Below are 21,485 nucleotides of genomic sequence, written 5' to 3' on the forward strand. Positions count from 1 at the left end.
TGCAACGGACTGGACTTTTGTTGTGATAGTGATATGAGAAATGCACTTCCTTGGTAACACAGCATATTTTTGAACCTGACCGTGACATTGAATAGCAGTAAATATTCAATAATTTACTGGTGTTTTTAATTTTGTTTCTTGTGTAAGCACTAAGAGTTGGAGTGCAATTGGTACATAGTTTTTAATTTATTTATTTTGCATTGATACACAGAACTCGTACGCAGTGAACTCTCATCTAGAAGAGAAGTATATTGTTACTCAAGTGACTAAAAACACATTTAATGTCAAATATTAAAAATTAAATGTTCATTAAGTCTCTAAAATATGCAAAAGCTGCCCCAACTCAGACAAACATAAAACCTGCAAATAATAAGGATACTTTCAATGCTTGCTAAAACAAACAAACTAAAAACAACAAAAGATGGAGACAAAACAGCACAATGACATGAAAGCGTAGCCTTTAACATACTTGGAATCTATTATTTTCCATTGATCACCAGCAATTGCCAGCAGCAAAATTCGAAGTCGACAATTGGATTATATGAAGTTATCCAGACTCAACATATCAAAGAGTGACAAACAAACATGTTTCAGCCCATTACTCACTAATCCCATTACCAAGCAGGAAGCTTTTATTTAAATTTCTGAACCTTTTCTCTGCCGTGCCAGTCACATTTAAAATGAAAAATCTTTGGCATGAAACTTGTTCAGGTTTGCAAATTATAAAATACACATTTTGGCAATTGTTCCCATTTGAACTCATAATGTCAGAAATGAGAGCATGGAGTAAGTAGAAGTGAGCTAATTCAGGACCAATAAACCATGAAATTGCTATAAAATGGATTCTTTTTAATCAATTGATAGAATCCCCATGAACTGAAAAGTGCCTTTTCTCCGTATTTCTTGGCCAGAAAGGGACGTAATGGTCTCATGTAATGCAAACGGCAGCATTACATTATGGCAATAATGCTTCAAGTACTGTGGAGTTGTATGTAGTGTTGTCGAATTATTCTTACATCCCATTAACAATGCCATCATTTGGATGGAAAAAAAATCCTGTCTTGTCTTGCATCAACCCAGTAGGATCCTTGAGCACAGGCTTTACAATCGAGAGTCACAGCAGGTGTCTCATGTTCTGCCTGGTCTTTATCCATCTCAAAGACCACTGATGACCTCTCCAATTTGTCAAGGTTATCTCCCAGCTTGCTGATAAGTTGTAAATGCCTGATAAATGCAGAGACATGGTAGTGTTATATTCACTAGCTTACCAACTGTATGTGAATGTGCATATGAATAAATCATAATTTCTTCCATTACACTGACACAGGTGAACAAAAGGGAAAAAATGGCTTCGAACACTTTAGCAGTCAGAATACAGTGGAGCTTATAACATTAAAGTTGTGTGATCAGTCGCGTCAACTTGAAGTGGGAAATTTTCAACAGGCCCCCACACTAACGAAAAACTAATGTTCAGTTCCCCATTTTAATGACTATTATTACAGACACAACAATAAGAAATTCCCACATCAACTTTCAAATCAAGAGAATGGCAAATAGCACAAATAGGACAAAGTCAATGTTTCTTGACTATTTCAATCACGGCTGCTTTTACACAGGAAGTTAGACACTTGTCACCTACCATGCTGCTCTTTGAAAGTTCCGAATTGACTGGAAGCCTGTCTCCTCTAGTTGGTCAGCAAAGCTGCCAGCTGAATCAGAAAAGTGACAAGAAATGTGACTACTCTTATGTGCAAAAAAATAAATGAATCTTTTCACGACAGTAGGAAAAACATTTCAATTACCCAAAAGTAATATTTTTATTCTTAACATCCCCTGCTAAAATAGTGTAATTTAGCTTGGTGTGTGGTTTTATAGCAAGGGAAAATAACAATAAATGAAAAAAATAATTATTCGGAGGAAAAATAAATCAGCCCAACAACAACGCAACTGTGGTTGTACTTCAGGCACACCACTGTGTCGACTGCTTCAGTAGTTTGATTAAACTGCTCTGAGTTTGGAGGTGACGAGGAACCTTAATTGGATGAAATAGCTGTGTTCCATAATTGGCCATGTACAGATGGGGTTTGTTATGCTTATGATGCAATTGGTGACGTAAAGGTTTTGTGGATTTTTGTGTGTTTATTCCGACATGATGCAGTTGATCTCATGACATCAATTATTATTATTAATTTTAAAGATTTTTATCTCAATTAAAGAAACATGCAGTGAGTTTCTCGTATGGGATTTGAGCTTGTCATCATGTGGTGATAGACACATTACCTTTGTCATCACAGGAATGAAAAGACATTGCGAAAACAATTCTCACCTCTGCACTAACCTTTTAACCCCTCGTGATGGGGAAAATAATTGATATCTGGAGCATGCACTGTAGGCATTCATATCTGAAATGTGCTTCTGTTGACCAATAATGGTTTCCAACAATACCTGTACTGTGCACTTTAGGTCAAAATTACATAATTTGAGAATTAAAATCAGCTTTCCATTAGGACTGAAAAACTCAAAGAACGACAGTCACGCTGAGTTCTTTTGCACAGATTTATGAACTTAAAAACTAAATGTGATTTGATAAAATATACATAAGAAAAAATTATATAAAAAAGCAAAATCTACCGTTTTAGGGAGGCTGTTGGCAATTAATATTCTTATGCATTTATCGAATGAAGACTGCACAAATTCATGGTCCGCGCTAATGCAAAACATCACAATGTTCAGGAATAATAATCAGGCAGGAATATTAATGCATCATTCTGTTTTTTTAAATAATGAAGTTTTTACACACACACCCGTATACATTTGAAACAATTCTCATCTTCCTGGCTCACAGGAAAGAACAAATTAGGAAGGGTTGACTCTCATCATCTGCACAGATATTGCACACAAGCATATGCCTTCTCTCCACCGCTTTAATTTGCAAATGGCACAGATGCCATCTGTCACATCCAAAATGGCAACAATTCTCCATATCGAACAGAAAAGACATGGCATCTGCAAGAAGCATTTACGCCCGCCCTCGCAGATGCAGAATTCTTAGAAAATAAAAACTCATTCGCATTCTGTGAACATGAATCTCTGAGATACCGAAAATTGCCATTGAAAAATGCCCTTTTTTAACGTGTGCGCTCTTAAACCGAAATGTATTCTTTCTTTAACAGCGATTACAGTTTTACTTGTGACATTTGGAGGAATAAAATAAAACATAATAATTGCTTCCTCATCTTATACAAAAACAAATCTTATAAAGTTAGAAAAAGTAGCTCCTCTAAATAAGGTTCAAGTCCCTCCATATGGGATTAACCAAAATGTCTGTGAGTCATGCACATGGAACAAATAGATATTGCAGTAGTTCTTCATAACCCTGCACATACAGGAGAACTTATATCAAACATTGTCAGATGTCATTTGGCTCTTGATAGTTCAACCTTGAGGCTGAGATACAGCCATAAGCTGCTTTTGTTCCCACGCGGGTCAGTGGAAATGCTTTTGAATTGAAATGTTCAAACCAAAGAGAATTTCCTCCATTGGAGTAGGAGAAAATATTGGTATTGTGATATTATAACAGAACAAAGACAGAGATCAAGAGACACCCCATTCTTTGACTTTTGACTTACGATAACACAAATGTTAGGATGCTGTATTTGTATATTCACTTTATTCGTATAGTTACTTTTAGACTTTTTTTTCTTTTTGCTTGTTTGAAGGAAATAAAAAAGCCAAACATCTTAATAATACCATGTTTAAAATGCCTGATAACAATTCCATGCGCTGACACAATATTTCACCAATAGAAGACATCCCAAATAAAAGACAATACATATGCATTCTCTGCTTGCCAGCAATGGATGGGCGGTCACACATGCATGTGCCTAAATGGACAATGAGATAAACACTGCAACCTGACATTTCTCGATCACCGCGTGTCTTCTTAAATGAGCAGAAAGCTTCGCGTCCACGTTGTTTCTGTCACGGAACACTGGCAACAATAATCAATCTGACATGCCATCTGCTTCTGCTTCATAACCATCTGTATTTGCAATCACACCCTTGATAATCTTTTTTTCTTCACTTTTTTCCCTTTATACCCTTGTCTCTGCTCCTCGTCAGCCACATCTCTTCTCAAAAGACTTCCCATCCCGCAATCTCTCAATATTGTGTTTCTAATATTAACCATGACACTAATTGATGGAATTGTTTATAGAGTATAGAAAGTAGAGGATACACACAATCAAAATCGCATCTGCCATGGTGGAACACATTTCAATAATTCCTCTGACAAAAAGGCAGACTGAAAAACATTAGTAATAGCATTTACATTTAACACCTAAAAACAGCTAGGCAATGCTTCAACCTGTTTACTTTTTAGAAGAAATAAGAGGACAGGTGCTTTTGACATCTGGGCCAGAGATGCAATAGCATTGACATATCAGTTGTCACTTTTTTTAATGCAAAAGTGGATCTCGTCTAATTGAATCTATTATTCAGACATGTACCCAGAGAAAAGTTTGCAAAAGATGGGACATCAATCGCTTCAGTAGAGAGCTGAGGGATTTCATCTCACTCCAAAAGAAATCAATGGTAATCAAGTTTATGGCAAAAACAAGCCTTCACACAGAGCATTGCATAAGTATGGAGCTCCTTCATCAGGGCAAGAGCATCTCACTTGACTCATTTGAAAGACTAATTTGCCAAGGCTGTGGGACATGTGCTTTGTGGTGTCCTTAGAGTGTCCTCAGACTTAATATTGAACATGAACTTACTCCTTCAGCACAAAATTCCGAAGCATATGGTTTGTTGTGAATAAGTAGGCAAATCTTGTTTCATGTAGAGTGGGTTGCCAGCTGACTAATAACAAGTATATCACTCACAATATCTTTGAGATGTAATTCCTTGAATATAAAAAAATGTAAAAGTCTTCCAAAGAATATGCAATACCCATTTTCTTTTGGGACCACACCTACTTACACAAAATGCAAGCATTCATCTCATGATCCTACAGTTGAACATTTTCTGCTATGTATCACCTTAGCAGCTTTCAGACATAATAAACCGCAATATTACCATACGTTTGTGACTTTCCGACAAGAGCCCCCTTTATAGGATAGTTTCCATATTTCCTTCATCCACATCAGGATTCAGACTTTCACACCCAGCCCCGAAAAATGCTTGCATGCATCCGTCATGTCTTTTTGTTCAGTGTTTTCTTTCCATGCTTTCTTTAGTACCCATCAGTCATTATTAGACACGAGCAGAACCTCTTGACCCAAATAGAAGGATCTCTGGTCCATGTGAGACTGCACTTATCTACACATGATTGCGCTCATTTGTCTAATGACCAATCGTCACTCGTGAGTTCAGGCTTGTGTCTGTGTGTGTGTTTGGTGTAAGAAAGTCTAATAATGAAACTTTTTACTCATACTCGCCTAAAATGTTTTACTCATTAATACAAGATGTCTTGATGAGCAACTCCTGCATAATTCATGTTGTGTATACAGCAGGCAAGACGGGTGTTGAACATAAAAGGAAGTGAAACAACATTATTCGGTCATTGCTGTTAATTCTTGTTATGGTGCTTTCACAACCTTGTCGTGTGCTGGATGTTTTAAATTGAGACTCTCTAGATGGTCACAAATCCTGCGTTTTAAGCCTCATTGAACCTTAGCAATCAGTATTAGTAATAGCTTTAAATCTAAGAATGTAATGACTTTGCAAATGGGTGTCAAAGTGCAGCGCTGGCTTCAATTGCACTAGATTTCTTGGTAGATTTGTAAAATTGACAAGAAAACGGAGGTGTGATGAATAAAACTGGCTTGACTGGAAATGTTGATGAGCAGTTTATGATTGTTTTTCGTTTTCAAACAATCATTCAGGATGAGTTTATATTGATTTTCAATTGTATTGAGCGGTTACATTTTAATGCCACTTAACATAGAGCTATTCTGAATTTTGGTTTTAGAAGCATGAAGTGTAGACATTTGAATGTTAAGTTCAAGAAGTTTTTTTTTTTTAAATAGTGAAAAAGCTTAACAAAGTGTGTGAGAAGAGATAAATGTACAAATGAGAGCAAAAGCAATGTCCCCTGAAAATAAATTATTTCAATTCATACAGACTACAAAAAGCTTTGAACGATTTAACCAATGTCTGCAAAAATGAAAGGAAATCCATTTTGGAACATTTATGATAAAGAGTATTGATTTTAATTCCAGCACACACTTTAGTAATTGTTCGCCAACATAAGAAATGATGTAATGAAAAAAAATCTTCAAAATGTATAAAGGAAATGAGAGAACTGTAACCACATTAGCTATCCTAAAGCATGATTTTGTTACATTTCTGGAGGTGCTTTAGAGCAACAATTCACTTGGGGCTAAATGCACTAACTTTACACAATCTTTGGAGTATTTCATTTTTACTATGTTTGTTAGTCCATCTGTACCAAAGAGAAGTTCAGGGCTGAATTCACCACTCTGTTCACCCTCTGGCTATGATTGACCTTTGCTTGCTGTGCTTTTTGCTTTTTAGATATCAACATCCTCTGTTGAAGTGCAGAAAGTGCTTTGGTCAAGTTTTGTTGTTGTTGGTGTTCCACCTGAAAAGCTCAGTAAAGTTTGCTTGGTTGCATTGGCTGATTTTGGAGGACTCTTGCAGTGATGGCTCTTTTGATTTTTAAGTCCATTTTATATGGGGCTTGTTTGGTATCTAGCTTTGAACTATTTTCACTAACCCATACTTCATTCTTGTGCTGTACATCGCTTGATGTGTTTAACGACGCTCTACTCGACTTAATTTTCTAGTTTGTTCGCATTCCTTTGTGTGCCCTTCGTGTAGGATTCCTAGGCAGGACCACAGACAAATAAGTTACCATTGATGTGGCTATAATTATTCATTTAGATTGTTCAGTGGCCTTTCTGACACCCACTCTATCGGAGGCACTTGTGTTTTAAATCTAATGTGACAGAAAGTGTTTGAATGAGAGACAAGTGGGACTTCAAATGAAAGCACCAGAAGCTAAATGATTTAAATAAACATGAGCATTGCCATACTATAGTGTGTAGTGAGTGTAAAGCTATGCTTAATTATGGAATTAGATCTTTAGACCATCTGCGAGATAAAAACTAAAATGTATGACTATTACAAAGTATAAAACTTCTAAATAAAATTGAGTATAGCTATGTTCACTCCTAACAAAACAACAACACATGAATGAAGCAACTCACAGTTGAAGTAATTCATTCACTATATTACTCAGCATTGACATTCAAAACTTGCAGTTAAATAATTCTTAATCATGTAATTCTGGCTTGATGACTACTAATTTACTTGTTGCAGTAAAGTTGTTATGAGCCAAGATGTATTATCATTGCACCTTAACGATTGTCTTATTTCTTACACAACCATCCTCAAGCAATATTATATCCCATAATACAAAGAATGACTTATAGATCTCGAATTTTACTCGACATCCATTAGGAAAACAAGCAGACGGAGGGGATTTAATCACATCATGTGGTGCCTAGTATCTTGGCGCTGTAAACTTAAATTATTCTGCTTCCAGCTGTTGTGCTACGAAATGCTAGTGGGCCCATTTGACATTTGCCTTACACACATCTTGCCTACCTTTTAAAAAGCCTGGAATACCACCAGCACGCACATGCATTATACATCTTTTCGCTTCATCACCTAGAGGTGCCTTGTGAGTGAATTTAAAAACATGCCAAGGAAGTGGATGTTTTTTTTAAATGGTTTTCTGGTAGACAAGAGTAAATGACCAGATCTTATACATTATATGTGCATTTTTTTCCAACCCATATCCAGGACAAATGATCACAGTTCTGATCTTCAAACTACGTTATTGATCATTGATCTGAGACCATGGCTGTGCTGCTAATAATAGTGTTAAAAAATATACTTCAACTTGAACCAGTGCGGTTCGCACAGAGGTTTGTTATGTAACACCAGTTCAAATTAGGGAGACTGTTTCTCCCAATTAAACTCTTTTGGACTACACTTTGCCGGAATAGACAGTGGAGTCTGCTTCAAGTATGATTGTGTTTCTCCTCTCCAGTGACAATGTTCTCCCTCAATCCTGTAGTTTAACTCAAAGAAGGCTGGGTACTGTCTGTAGTCCCATTGAAATGATCTATTTTTTAGCTTCCTATGGTTAAAGTGTGAATAGTCTCACTGCAACCAAAACCACTTTCCAGCATATCCCCTCAGAGATCGCCACAGCGAAACAGTTGATCCACACAATATATTTGGCACCATTCTTTTTCCGGATGTCTTTCCACACACAATGCAATATACACACGCGGGCCAACACACCAGTTCACTTATAACTTAAATAAAACCACTATAAAGACCAGCTTTGGAATTAGGACAAACAAAATACTACTAGTTTTTGGGAATCTCTAATATCTGTTGAAGTTTCCAACTGCAAAGGAAGTGAAGAAGCTTATCAACATTAATGATTGTGCTTAGGGTAAAACAAAAATAAAATAAAATAAATAGTAGTAGTCTTTTTGCTCAAGGTATGATTATTACTTATTTTTTTCCACACAACAACAACTAAATCCGCCATTCGATATGGAACTGTGAGAAAAACACCACAAGGTAAATGTGTTTTTGTATTTAATGCCAATATAGCAGTTAATGGAAAAAAACCAAAACATTTCTTTTCAAAGAGTGGATGCAGTCTTGCATGCAACCGCCTCTTGAGATGGCTGAAGTAGAGTTTTTTTTTCAAGCAAATGTGTTCCCACACGCTGCTCTTTGCAACTTCAAGCTCTGTTTATAGTCACTGTTTAAATCATGCAGTTTCTTCACTTGACATACTGATGCAACCACACTTTTTACACAATAGCACAAAAGACAGTGTACCACTACAGTGTTTTTTCAAATGAAAGAAAAAGAAAACAAAGAAAAAAAGCAAGTAGTGCAACTTTTTCTCATTCTTAAATGCATCAATCTTTTAGTTTTTTAAGTCTATGACATTGCTTTTTCTCAAGGGACATTTATACTTGAACAAATACCGTTTGAAATAAAACATGCTATTGTACTTTTTGCACTCTTTAACATGTTTCACAAATTGTTAAGAAAATTGTAAAAAGACAGGTTGTTGTTCAAAGGACACGAAAGCAGGCGTGACAATCAGGATAATGTTTTAAGAAAAACAAAGGTCAAATATAACACTTTTTGGGGGGGTGGAACCATGTCACAAGCGTCTGAATTTGGTCCCTCTAGTATGGCACAGTTGCTTCTTTATGGATTTGTTAAATGGAGATAACCTTTACAATACATGGGGGGAGGTTAACTAAAATACGCCTGCCTACCTTTTTTTATTATCTCAGGAAGGATACTTTCTATATTGGAGCCCCTGGAGGATATTGTGCAGGTTTCTGCTAAAATGTTTGATTGAATTCATTCTTTAAGTGAACAATCTCTCTGATCGAAACAATTCAGTTAGGGATGAATATTTGCAATTGTGATAAGACTAAGGTGTCTTCTATTTTCCATTTCACTTTAAGTCTCTTGTTCATTCATCGTCATTATATTGTCAATGGCCTGTGTTTTGTATTTTCGGAACGGAAATGAGTTGTTAGAATTTCAATATTGACATCCAAAAGCTGGGATTATTAACATATTTAAGTATTTTCTGGTATGAACTGATGATGAATTTGATTTATAAGAGAGCCAAGGATGTTCTTGGTCAATGCAAAAGAGTACAATACAATTTTAAACCAAGACAGTCTAAAGCAATAAAAGATGTTGATATTAATTTGACATCTGTGAACTTGGTGGCTCAGGTATAGAAATCTGAATATTTTTGCAACTTTCTTAACTGTTGGCACTGTAATAACTGTAAGAACCTGAAGGCTGTTTTTAATGCATTTCCATGAGAAGGTTAAGGCTCAAGGATTTACCTGAACAATACATAAAAAAAATCCTAATATTACCCACAAGCTACATTCATTTCTAAATGTTATTAGGTCTTTGGCTGGCAAACTTTTACCCATAACAGTCTTTGCTTTATTTAAATCTTTTCACAACTTCTGGATGTGGCATACCCTGTTTACAAAAATCCTGAAAAAACAATTTTGGTGGCAGTAAAAACCAAATTACAGGTTAGAAACACAAAAGGCAAATGGGATTTTCTGACAATTCTATCAGAGTATAGCCATTGAAACTGCTCTTGTCAGAGACAAATGTCAAAATGATGTACTTCTGCTCTATTTTGGTGTGCTATAGCATTTTAGTGCGGTCTTTGACAGTAGATCACAGTGTATCAAATCCATTCGATAATCATATACGCAGTCTTGTTTCTAGTTTTCAAAGGACAACTTTGTCATCTCAAAAACATACAGCAGAAAATTGAGATTTTTTTTTAAAACTGATGCTGTATTTAAAAAAAAACTTCCTTGAACAGTTCTCATTGTTATTTACTTCTTATGGATGCTTTGTTGATTGAACAAAAGATGTGTGGCGAACCTTGGCAATAGATAGATACTGAAGTGAGTGTCTTTGTAGTCACAAATATTTAATGTCATTTTCTGGAAACGGCATGCTGGCATTTGTACCGGACAGCAATATTAAGTTAATATTTAAGCCATTACTGTCTTTTCCTATTTGAGTTGTTTTATTCATACTGAGCAGCTGATTGGAGAGCAGACTGAACTTGTTTTCAAAACTATTCTGGCAACTTGACACGACTCCATCCAGACTTGAAATCTTCTTTCTTTATATCTTTGCTGTGCTCCTCATACCGATGCCGATTTTCTCATCGCATATTTGAAATTATTTTAGCTTAAGCTTTCATGGTTCTTCTGCGACAGGCTCATTAATTTTCGTTCACAAAAAACACTATGGCAGCAGGACACAACTCAGGTGTACATAAATGTTACTTTTTTAAAATTATTTGTAAGAAAGCATACTACACAAATACATTTAAATATTTGCCAATGATTTTTATTTGAAATATCTTGCATTTACAAAAAATGTTGCATCACACTTGAGATGAGAAACATTATGTCTGACCTGCCTTTGGCCATAAAATACACCTCATATATTAAAAATGGTGGCACATCAGTCATTTATGGAACATAATGAAAAATGGAAGAATCTGTTGGATGTGATGTTGAGGCATTAATAATGGCTGGTGCACCACCTGCATAGCCTTAGTGATAAAGCTGCTAAATCTATCCATTTTAACCTCCCGGCCTTTGGTTTGTTTCCCCTCATCAAACATCCCGCTACCCTACTGTTAGCCAGGTTTTCTACACCCCTACCATAATTCTTGAGTCCTCCAAGTTGTGAGAGGATCAACTATTAATTTAGGTGAATTGCCACTGTGTCTCTGCCTGCTGTTACGCTCAGCCAAGCAAGCAAACCAGTGCCCCGAATAGAAAAAGAAAAAGACCACTGCCTGTCATCTTTCACCTGTCTGGCATATGCGCACCTCAGGGCCCTCATCACATGCACTTGTCTTCCAAAAATATCCGCTGTGACGGGTCAGACAAATTCCAATATTACAGCATAACTATCAGCAGGGCAGTTACGGTAGCCAAGAGTAAATCTGGGGTCATGAGTCAATGCTTTAAGTGAAGGAGTGTGTGGAAGATAAAGATGGAGGAAGAGGAGAGTGAGTCAAAATGATGAAGGTTGTGCAAATAGCAGAAGGAAAGATAAGGTAGTTAAGCTGTGACGTCTGAAAGGATGCACTTTGTCTTAACCAAGAGAATATTTTTCTTCCAACAGCTTATAGCAAACTGTCAGGATTTGCCTTAATACAGTGTTTTAAATGGGTATACATATGCAAACAGTTGGATTTGGGGTGATGGGTTTGTTAAATTGTAACCAAGGAGATTGTTCAAACACAGGTACAATTAGAGTTTTTTTAGGTTATAAATGCATATATGATGAGGGTAGTTGTCACAAAGCCAATGATATGAAGCTCGCAGGTATTTTAAGTTTATAGTGTCTCTGGGGTCCCAAAAAAACTCTCGATACAGGATTTATCCAAGGCTCGCAATCATGCATAAAGCTGTATTTCAGCCGGCCCTAACTAATCTCACAAGAAGAAACGTTTGTGGTGGGCTCAGAAATGCATGAAGAGTTTTATTCACTGATGAATGCCCTCCTTTTTTAGAATGGTCTAGACTCTAGATAGATGGAGTTCTGGATGGTTAACTTCACATTTTGTTCCAACAAAACTGTGACTGAAACTTTAGGACCCAGAATGCTCCTTGATGATGTGGCCTTTGGCTTACACAGCTGGATCATGAAAGCTGGTCCTAAACTATCCTCAAAGAGGAAGTTTACGGATGATGAGCTTTGTTTTAATTTCACAGAACGCAAAGCCAGGAATAGTGAGTGTGTGTGGGATGTGGCGGGACCCAATGAGAGGAATTATATAATTAGTTTTGTGCTCAGATATAAGATTTAAATAGATGTTTTTGAGAAAAGACTCTAGCTATGAGGTTGATGATGCTGAAAATGAACCAAGTTGTTGAGCCAGAGATTGAAAAGGTCAGTATCGATTTTACAAAAAAAAAACTAGCAAACAAAGTAACTTTATGCAATGACATGTCTTCAAGTGAGATCGAAGTTGAGTAAAATTGTTTTCTTAATATTTTGGATGCCCTTTGTCTGAATATTTAGTTTTCGACCTCTTAGTTCCCTACGACTGACTGCCCAGACTAGTGTGGTTGTGTAGCCTGTTTTTTGGATATGACCCTGACAAGGATAAGCAGTATCTCAATTTCAGTATACTAATGAAGCTCTGTACAACAAATCTAAACCGCAAAAATTAAAGTCATTTGTGCTACAGTGAGATCTTCAATAGAAATCTAGCATTTTCAAGCTTCATCTGTGAAATGCACCCCAGGTTGCTGTTCCTGACAGCTGCTCTCTTGTTTGAACATCAATTTCATTTCCAGCGCCCTTTTACGTCCGCCTCACTAAATCTTTCAGTAATTATGACACATAGAAAATGCTCTTAGGGGAAATGCTGCTAATGAAATTTGGTCTGTAGGGTCCCTTTTGTGCACTTACGTGTCAATGCAGTGGAATTGCTTCAGGCTAATAGCAAGCGTTTCTTTTCTCATTTTGTGTTAGGTGTGATAAACACGTAAACCTATCTGTTTCGAAAAAGGAGTTGGAATTTTAGCGTGGTTTTTGACAAACGGAAGATGTCTCTGTTTTCTATACAGAAGACAATTAAATTTACAAGTAAGAATTTAATATCCCCTTAATTATTTGGTGTCAAAGTGCCCTCAAATCCCGAGCCGTTACTCAATTGGTAATGAGCAGCAGAGCAAGATGGAGAAATAAAGGACATGTTAAGACAGCATTATGTATGGGATAATGAATAATAATGGTACATGAAATATCATAATTTTTCATTCACATTCCATTGATTTGGTTTGATGACACACATACTAATGTGGCCATAGTCGAAATAGTTTTGACCACAACCCTTCATAGCCTAAAATTTGAGTTGAAACATCTAACTGTAAGCAGTCAGATAAACATCTCAAATATCATTTAATCACTTAATTTCCATTTTGGAATGATTTATATCTGGACCATTTATTTCTTTTAAATTAATAACAATACAAAATGCATCCAAAAGAAATACAAAACAGATTATGACTTGTTCTTGCTGCTCCTGTCACATCTACTGCCTAGTTCTAGCAGAGCTTTATTCTGATGTTTGACAGGCACCTGAGGCAGCATTCTTTTTCCTTGTTAGGCTGATAGGTTGCTATTTATGTACAACTGATTCATCGGTCTGGTAGCCCCTTCACCACTGCCACCCCTCTGAGCAATAGCTTCTACATCAAGAAAATAGGACAAACTTCACATTAATAGCCCAAAGTAAAAAAAAACAAAAAACAAAAAAACATCATTCAAACATAGGAGAGGTCCAGAAACAAAATTATACGCACACGCATAAATATACATATATGTATATTAAAAATGTTTATTGTTGAATTTCATTATACAGTTGTCTTACATTGAGTGAAAACAAACAAGAGCCTAAAGGATAATGAGATGTTCATGTTACAAAGTGTCTCCAATGCACACATTTGTTAGGTCACTTCTTTGATTGTTTATGTTCCCTTCTAAATCACATCCGGTGTTATATTTCGTCTGTTTTGCATTGGACTAATTTGTCTAAACTAATACAGAAATTTAGTACTGATATTTCTACTCAGAGAACATTTACATGGCTTCAACCACCTTTCCTCAGCTACAAAGGCATCCAACAAAAGGCATGGGAAAGGGATGAGACTTAATGCTATAATGAACTAAAGTAAAGTGAAAGATAGGAAGATATTGGGCAAGACACTTGACACATTATTTCCATTGATTGGCTGTGACTCGACAGTGGGAGAAAGTCCAACTATATACTCTTAAGAGGAAAGTTTTCAAAGCAGTTCATTGATCCAAAGCCAGCAACTACATTTAGTTAGAACCTCTTGACTGCAGACAGCTATGTATTGTATAGGGTATTCAGGTGTGCTTCATACTCGTAGAGTTATCTAGAATCTTTTTACCACAGGCTAAAAAACTTGACACTTTGGTTCTGAAGATCAGTGTAACTGAATTGCTTGTTTTTCTGTCATTTTGGGAGTTGTCATTTTATATGTGAGTGCAGATGTTTCTGCAAAGGCCACTCCTTTTAGCTATTTAGGTGTTCCATTCTTGCTCTTTTTAATTCAAAACCAAATTTACCCATTTTTGCAACACAAAATGGGCTGCAAATGCTATTTTCCTGAATGACTTATCTTTATATGAAATTTGGGTCGGATCAGAGTAGAAATGATTCATAGCACATTTGGGTGTCACAGAGTTAAAGCACATCCCATCTGACACTCCAATTTTGACTAGTCGCCAGTCAGTCAAAGAGCACACAGAGAGACAGCCATTCAAAGTCCCATTACAAAACCACTGAAATGGAACTGAGCCTTCTCTGCCTCCACTGAACGAAGTCAGGTGAATGGACCACTCCACCAGCAGTGACTCTCAAATCTGAATAATTAATTTGCAATGAATCACACAGTAAGCGAACTTGTAATTAGCACAAGGAAGCCGACATTTAATCCAAGGAAATTCCATCTATTCGGAATAATTTGACTCAGAGTTTAATTGATCATGTTAAATGGAGTGCTTGGATTTGATTAAAGATTGTTTCAAAATCAGGCTCTATAATGCATCACAATTAATTAAATTTTGATATATGATAAAAAAAAAATACAAGGCAATAAGCATTGTAGCAGTTAATGCTAACATAAGCTTCTGTCCATGCCATTTGAAACATAAATATTTAGAATCTTGAAGAAATCCAATGATAAATTTATTGTTGCAAAATACCATGTTTTTATGCTCTTTGGTAATTTGAAACAGTTCCCATGTTTATAGCAATAGGAATAGTGGATGGTATGTTTTTGCTGTTGTTGTTGTTGTTTCTTTTCCACTCTAGTTACTTCTATTTTCTTTTTGCTCTGTCCAGGGTATAGCTTCTTTTATCCCAAAAAGATTTAGCTTAAGGGTGCAATGGAAATATTGAAATGCAACATGACTGCTGGAGCTAATGCCTCATTTGCATACATATTTAGTGCAAAGTAAACTAGCATTAATGTAATAGGATTTTTTTTAAAATCGGACTAATAATATGCTACATCAAATTGTGTCCTTGATGAATTCTCAACTCTGTGCCGCGATCTATTCAACTTCATTTGAATGGAGCAACTGACATTTGATGGACATAATTGAGGGGACAAATGATTTAAAGTCCATGAGATTATTTGAAATGAAATGATCTCCTTCTCAGTCCAGTCAACTTGTTGCATTTTTGGCAGTGAAAAGCAATCATTCCTGCCAGTCAGAGCCAAAATCTGGAAACATTTTGCTAATTTAGATTGTTAGGTACACATTTGGAACGCTCGTGCATACATTCTAGCACATGAATGCAGTTTTCCTACAGAAGCCCTGCATTTAAGTTTCGGTATTTTTATTAAAATAATATGCAATTACTAACAGTATTTTGGCACATGTTCAAAGAAGTTCTCACAAATATGTTCCAATCTTGGTCCGTAAATTCCTGTTGTTGAAGACCTGTTTTTCATTTAAAAAAATAATAATAAAAAAATAATTTAAAAAAACAAGAAAGAAAAAAAACAGTTATTCTTAAAAAAAATTCTACCATCTCTCTCTAAAACATTAGATGAGCCCCAATTTTTTGGGGTAGAGCAGAGGTGTCGCAGGGCAATATCATTCTATGAACTGTAAAAACTGTTGCAAAAATGTAAAGGTTAAAGGCAAATAACTAGTCCATTTAAATTAACTGTACATTTCTACATTTGTTAATGTGACAATTGCATATAGGCAGATATTGAGTGGCTGTGCTTAATGAATATATATAGTAGTGCAGATTATTGTCTTTACATCATTTATCTCTGGCTGGGATGACATAGAAGCACTCTAATAAAGAATGCTCCATTAAGCTGGATTCATCCTCCTCTTGTTCACTACCATTCAATTGACAATCCCTTTTAAGTTTGCAGTATCACTCATGCTGGGTCTATCAGTTTCTTAACCGGTCCGTTTTTTTCCGTTTCTACTGGAAATATTGTTGGAAACGTAAGCATTATGATGTTCGTGAACATTGCCAACTTTCGGAGTCATGGTATTATAGGCATTTTTTACACTAGCTATTGCAAGGAGTATGCATGCGCTTAATGCAAAGACAAACATAGGGCAATGATTGCCCATTGTCTTAAATAAGAGCCCCAGAGTCTGGACACCGAGGCGGCCAGATGGCAGTGACTGAAACAGACCTGATGAGCTGGCTGTAGTCCTGCTAATCCTATGGGCCTTGATGACCCATTTTCCACATTATGTATCCTGGATGGAAAATGAAAACTACCTTTACAGAGCCAGGAAAATAAGACCCAGAGTGGACACATATAAAAGACCATTAACGACATCAGCAAAGTAGAAAGTTCAGCAAAAAACATTTTAAGTGCCAAAAATGTGGAATAGATTAAAGATAAATGAAGAGGAAATCCCAAATGCGTTTAATATTGAACAAAACAAAAACATGTCAGAATATAAGTGATGCATGCTAGGTTCACTCTGTGGGCAGTCGGAATTCCTGCTGGCAGCCTGGCTCACGCCCCAGCTCTGTCAGTAATGCAATTTTAGGAGCACATTCCTTCCAAAAGGAATGAGTTAAAGCCATAAAAACCGACTGGTCGATTCAGAGACTTGGTGTTGAAGTGGCATATTACTGACTCTTTCACACCACAAAACACTCAAAATGAATGCCAAAAGAAATTCATTTAACGATGTAAGAGTGCGCACCAAAAATGACATGTAATAAAGAGCCAATAGCATAAAGTGACGTCGACTATCGGTGTGAAACTAAATCCAGGTGTTAATGCATTTTATGTTATTTGGGATTTGTGTAGAAAATGGATGGGGGAACAGCTGCACTACACTAGAACTTAGAGCACATTAATGTCAAGGTTGAAGTGTAAACAGAAATGGGTGAAACAAGTGGAGCTGCAGAGCATGTTATGCTTTTGTGCAACCACAATGTGGTAAGCGAGATGTTCTGCAAATCAGTAAGTTGCCCTCTAGCAATCATGAGCGAGTTAATGGCAATCAATAGCATTCATTGTGAAACCCGGCAGAAATTGAAAAAGCTATCAGCCGTTTAATATATGGTGTTCTATAAGAGCTTGTCATTTACACACAACAATGAGTAAGTAATAATAAACTCTCTCTAGCACACAATTCTCAGGGTGACCATTGAATGGTATTGTACTATTGGATAAGAGGCTATTGGTAGAAAGTTGGTTGGAACAGAAATAAAAATAAAATACGTAGTTTGTTCTCACTGTTGTTATATGTATACTTGGGCACAGGAATAAAGTTAACAACAAACTGTTAAAGGCAAAATGCAGCCACACTCTGGCAAAATAAGAGCATTTTTCAGCTTTTACTCAACCTTGTCTGTGCTGTCTTGAGAATATTTTGTGGTTTTAATTTAGTATTTTATGTTCTAAAAGAAGTACAGTCTCCATGGATGTAAAAGCTTTTTGGCTTTCCCGTTCTGTTTTATAACTACAGAAAAGTACAGGACACATCCCAATTGCCACGATCCTCGGGGAACTGCACTTACGGCTTATTGCAATGGTGCTTAAATAACTCGGGAGATTTTACTTTTTTAGTTAGTTGAGTCCATCCATTTTCTAGGCTCCTTTGCACTCCATGTATTGCAACATATTGAGTTTGACACCACAAAACAATCCGACAAAGACACGCTATTATTCCTGCAAGTTACATTTTAAGCCTAAAGATATGTCCTCTCCTCCTTTTCTTGGTAATACAATTTGGCCAAAACCAATAAGATAGATATCAAGTGGAATGCTACTACAATGTCTAATGGTGTTGCTGTTCTCTATTCCTGTTGTATTTATGCTAATCCTTGAATCTAAAAATATGTTAGACAAGAAAGAGTGCAATAAAATCTGTTATGTCTCCTCATTACTCTAGGGAGCATATTTTTTTTCAGGTAGCCCTCTTGAGAGCATCTGTAGAGAGGCCATGACAAAATGTAATGACTCTGTCGCAGACATGACTGCCAGAATGGCCTCCAGTTAACAACATTTTGTTCTAATTAAAATGTTAATTAAACCCTTGTTGTAGCTAGATATGCAGGGACTGTGCATTTTCATTCCTGCTTATATTTTATAACCACAAATGTCACACCAAATGATGGAAAATGTGTGTTGAATAAGCATAGGTATTGTGCAATTTGCTGAGAGAATTGAGGCCTAGAGTTGAAGTAAGATTGGCCATTGGCAAGAAATTATATTCTAACAAAAATTCCACTGGAAACTTAAATTATTCAACATATAATTAGATAATAAATAATAATCATTAATAGATGCTTTTCGTAACCTTTTGTTAGGTGCCCTTCATAGTGAATAAATTAAATTAATCTTCACATGAAGCATCACTTAGCATCTGATTGCACACCCTCCACCATTATACTTTCTATAGGAGTGTCAGAAACCCCACTTGACTAAGTTGGCCATCTGTTGACAATGTTTCAACAGCAGGTGATTTGTCATAACAAACAGCAGCAATGTGGAGAGTGGGAATTAGCATTTTTAAGATCGACATGCAGTAGTGGACTAATTGAGGAATGATACATTCATTCATTCATCTTCCATACAGCCCATCCTCAAAAGGTTGCTGGAGCCTAACCCAGCTGTCTTCTGGCGAAAGGCAGACTGCACCCTAGACTGGTCGCCAGTCCGCCGTGGGGGACACAGGAATGATACATTATATTACAATAGTCCTTTTTAAGGTATTGGCCTTGTTGCCTCCCCGTAGAACCAGAGCTAAATTAATAAGTTAACTGAACATGCACTGTAGAGAAAATTACTTCTCTCCAAAAGTGACAAGTGATCCTCGGCACAGATATAAGACGAGTGAACCGTCATTGACTGTATGAATGCACACGTGCACTTAGAGTGGTCATGTGGACACCACACATCTCAATGGGCAAATTGAAGAGGAGTGCTAGAAAGTGCCGTCTAGGTTATGCGATCACTTTCAAATGATATTCTGCTGAGGGGAAAAGGAAAAAAATCTCATTTTGAATGTCTAACTTCAAAAAGGTCACAAGAAGAGCAGACAGGCGTGCGTGAATTTGTGAAGCACCAAGAGATGAGGTTTTGAAAAGGAGGCTGTTGTGCTACTCTGATATTCTCTTAACACCTATAGTTAGTGTCTGCTGACATTTGTAATTATGCCTAATAAATCATTTTTTTAAATCTTAAATTATCTTTGATATTTACGCGTACCGTTAACATTTGATTTTATTCGAGGGGCAGTACATTTTCAACTACTACTTCTGCAAGGCTGCAGTTATCTCCCCTCTTGAAACTGTTTAGGAAAAGTTTTATGTGACACTGCACAACAATCACAGCATTGTTTGAAGGTAAATGGTAAACAGAACTTTAATAGCGTTTTTATCTTCCCCCGCACAGGCTCATATTCAGCAGTCCATTTGCACACTAGGATGCAGATGCCTGCTACGTGAGACACAGCGATCTTCACTCATGTACCGATGAAATTTCAATCAACTGACCCTTCAGACACTGGACAAGACATTTTCAGAACTACCACATGGGCGCAGTTAGTGGTAAGTGAAGATAAAAACTTTCCTACATGTTTTTCACATTTAGTTAAACTCATTTAAAATCGTTTCTATTACTGTTTTACTCGCACTAGACAGGGTTGTAACATTTGATAATTTTAGTCACATCAGTAGTGACATTTTTACATTTTAGTTTTATAAGGCGTACTGTTGATTTCTTGAGTAAATTGTGTTCAAATTCTACTGCTGAATTTGAAGTGCTTCAATCACACATGGATGTAGGAAGGTTGTGTAAATGTGGGACTGATTTCCTGAACTCTGATGACTTCTCTCGAAAGTGCCTGTGGGACAATGTTGGTTTTCAGTTTCTAATAACGCATTGCCATCTCAGTCTACCTAATATGCAGCTTTTCAGTCTAAGCACCATTTAAACAAGACTGCTAAATGGTCTCTGTAACAGGATTCAGTGTTCATGTGTCTACAGCTGGAAAATTTATTGTCACATTGTGGAGAGATAGAGGCACATATACCCAAGCAAATAGCAGTCAGCCTTAGGAAATGAAAGCACAGTTTCTAGTGTGAGTCTGCCTTTTGAAAAATGGGATTTGACAAAGATAAATATTTCTTTTGCTGTCAGTATAATTATTTATATTAGCTTCTGCAACTAGAGCATGAATTCAAAACGGTTTGTCAGAAAGAAAACAATAATGTGTCTACATTATATATGTTGAAAAATTAATGGAAAAAAATTTAATCAACCTTTGCTACAGAACAAGTAATATCCATTCATAACATGTAATGATATCAAATATTCATTAGTTTACCCCCGCATAAACCTTGTATACATCTGTTATTTGCAAATTAAACATCCCATTTATTTTGGATGGAGATAAGTGATAAAAGTAATCCAATGCTAATGAATCCCCCACTCATTTTCCCTCAGACATGAATTTAACTCATCCTTCATGTATAGAGTATAGATGCAGCATAAAAATATATCCAGAGCTTTATTGAGTTCACTTGAAACATTCGGAAAGGCTAATTTGTAACAGAAAAAAACAGCTGTAGCTGAAGTGAAATTCAAAATTTACAAGGCAGTTCTCAAACCAGCTATGTCGAATGGTTCAGAGATTTGAGCAGTGACCAGAAAACAAGAAAAAGAGCTCTTAAATGGGGTGAAAGAAGATATGGGCATTATATGGATGTCATAGGGACATACGTCTATTTTTTTGTGTGTGACGAGACGTTCTTGTATGTGGTCAATAAGTTAGGCTACATTAACTGCCAATGGACA

General features: G+C 36.4%; 1 long non-coding RNA gene across 4 annotated transcripts in view; it reads left to right on the forward strand.

Annotated features, from left to right (window-relative positions):
* Window positions 1-21,485, forward strand: part of LOC144091430 (uncharacterized) — a 202,581-nt gene that overhangs the window by 65,543 nt on the left and 115,553 nt on the right. For 3 of the 4 annotated variants that reach the window (XR_013305700.1, XR_013305701.1, XR_013305702.1), the window contains exon 8: window positions 20,082-20,236. This is a non-coding gene — a long non-coding RNA (uncharacterized LOC144091430). Of the gene's footprint in view, window positions 1-20,081; window positions 20,304-21,485 lie in introns of those variants that run through there. The other variant, XR_013305703.1, reaches the window with a different exon arrangement.

The sequence above is a fragment of the Stigmatopora argus genome, chromosome 17, assembly GCF_051989625.1.
Source record: "Stigmatopora argus isolate UIUO_Sarg chromosome 17, RoL_Sarg_1.0, whole genome shotgun sequence".
Taxonomy (NCBI): Eukaryota; Metazoa; Chordata; class Actinopteri; order Syngnathiformes; family Syngnathidae; genus Stigmatopora; species Stigmatopora argus.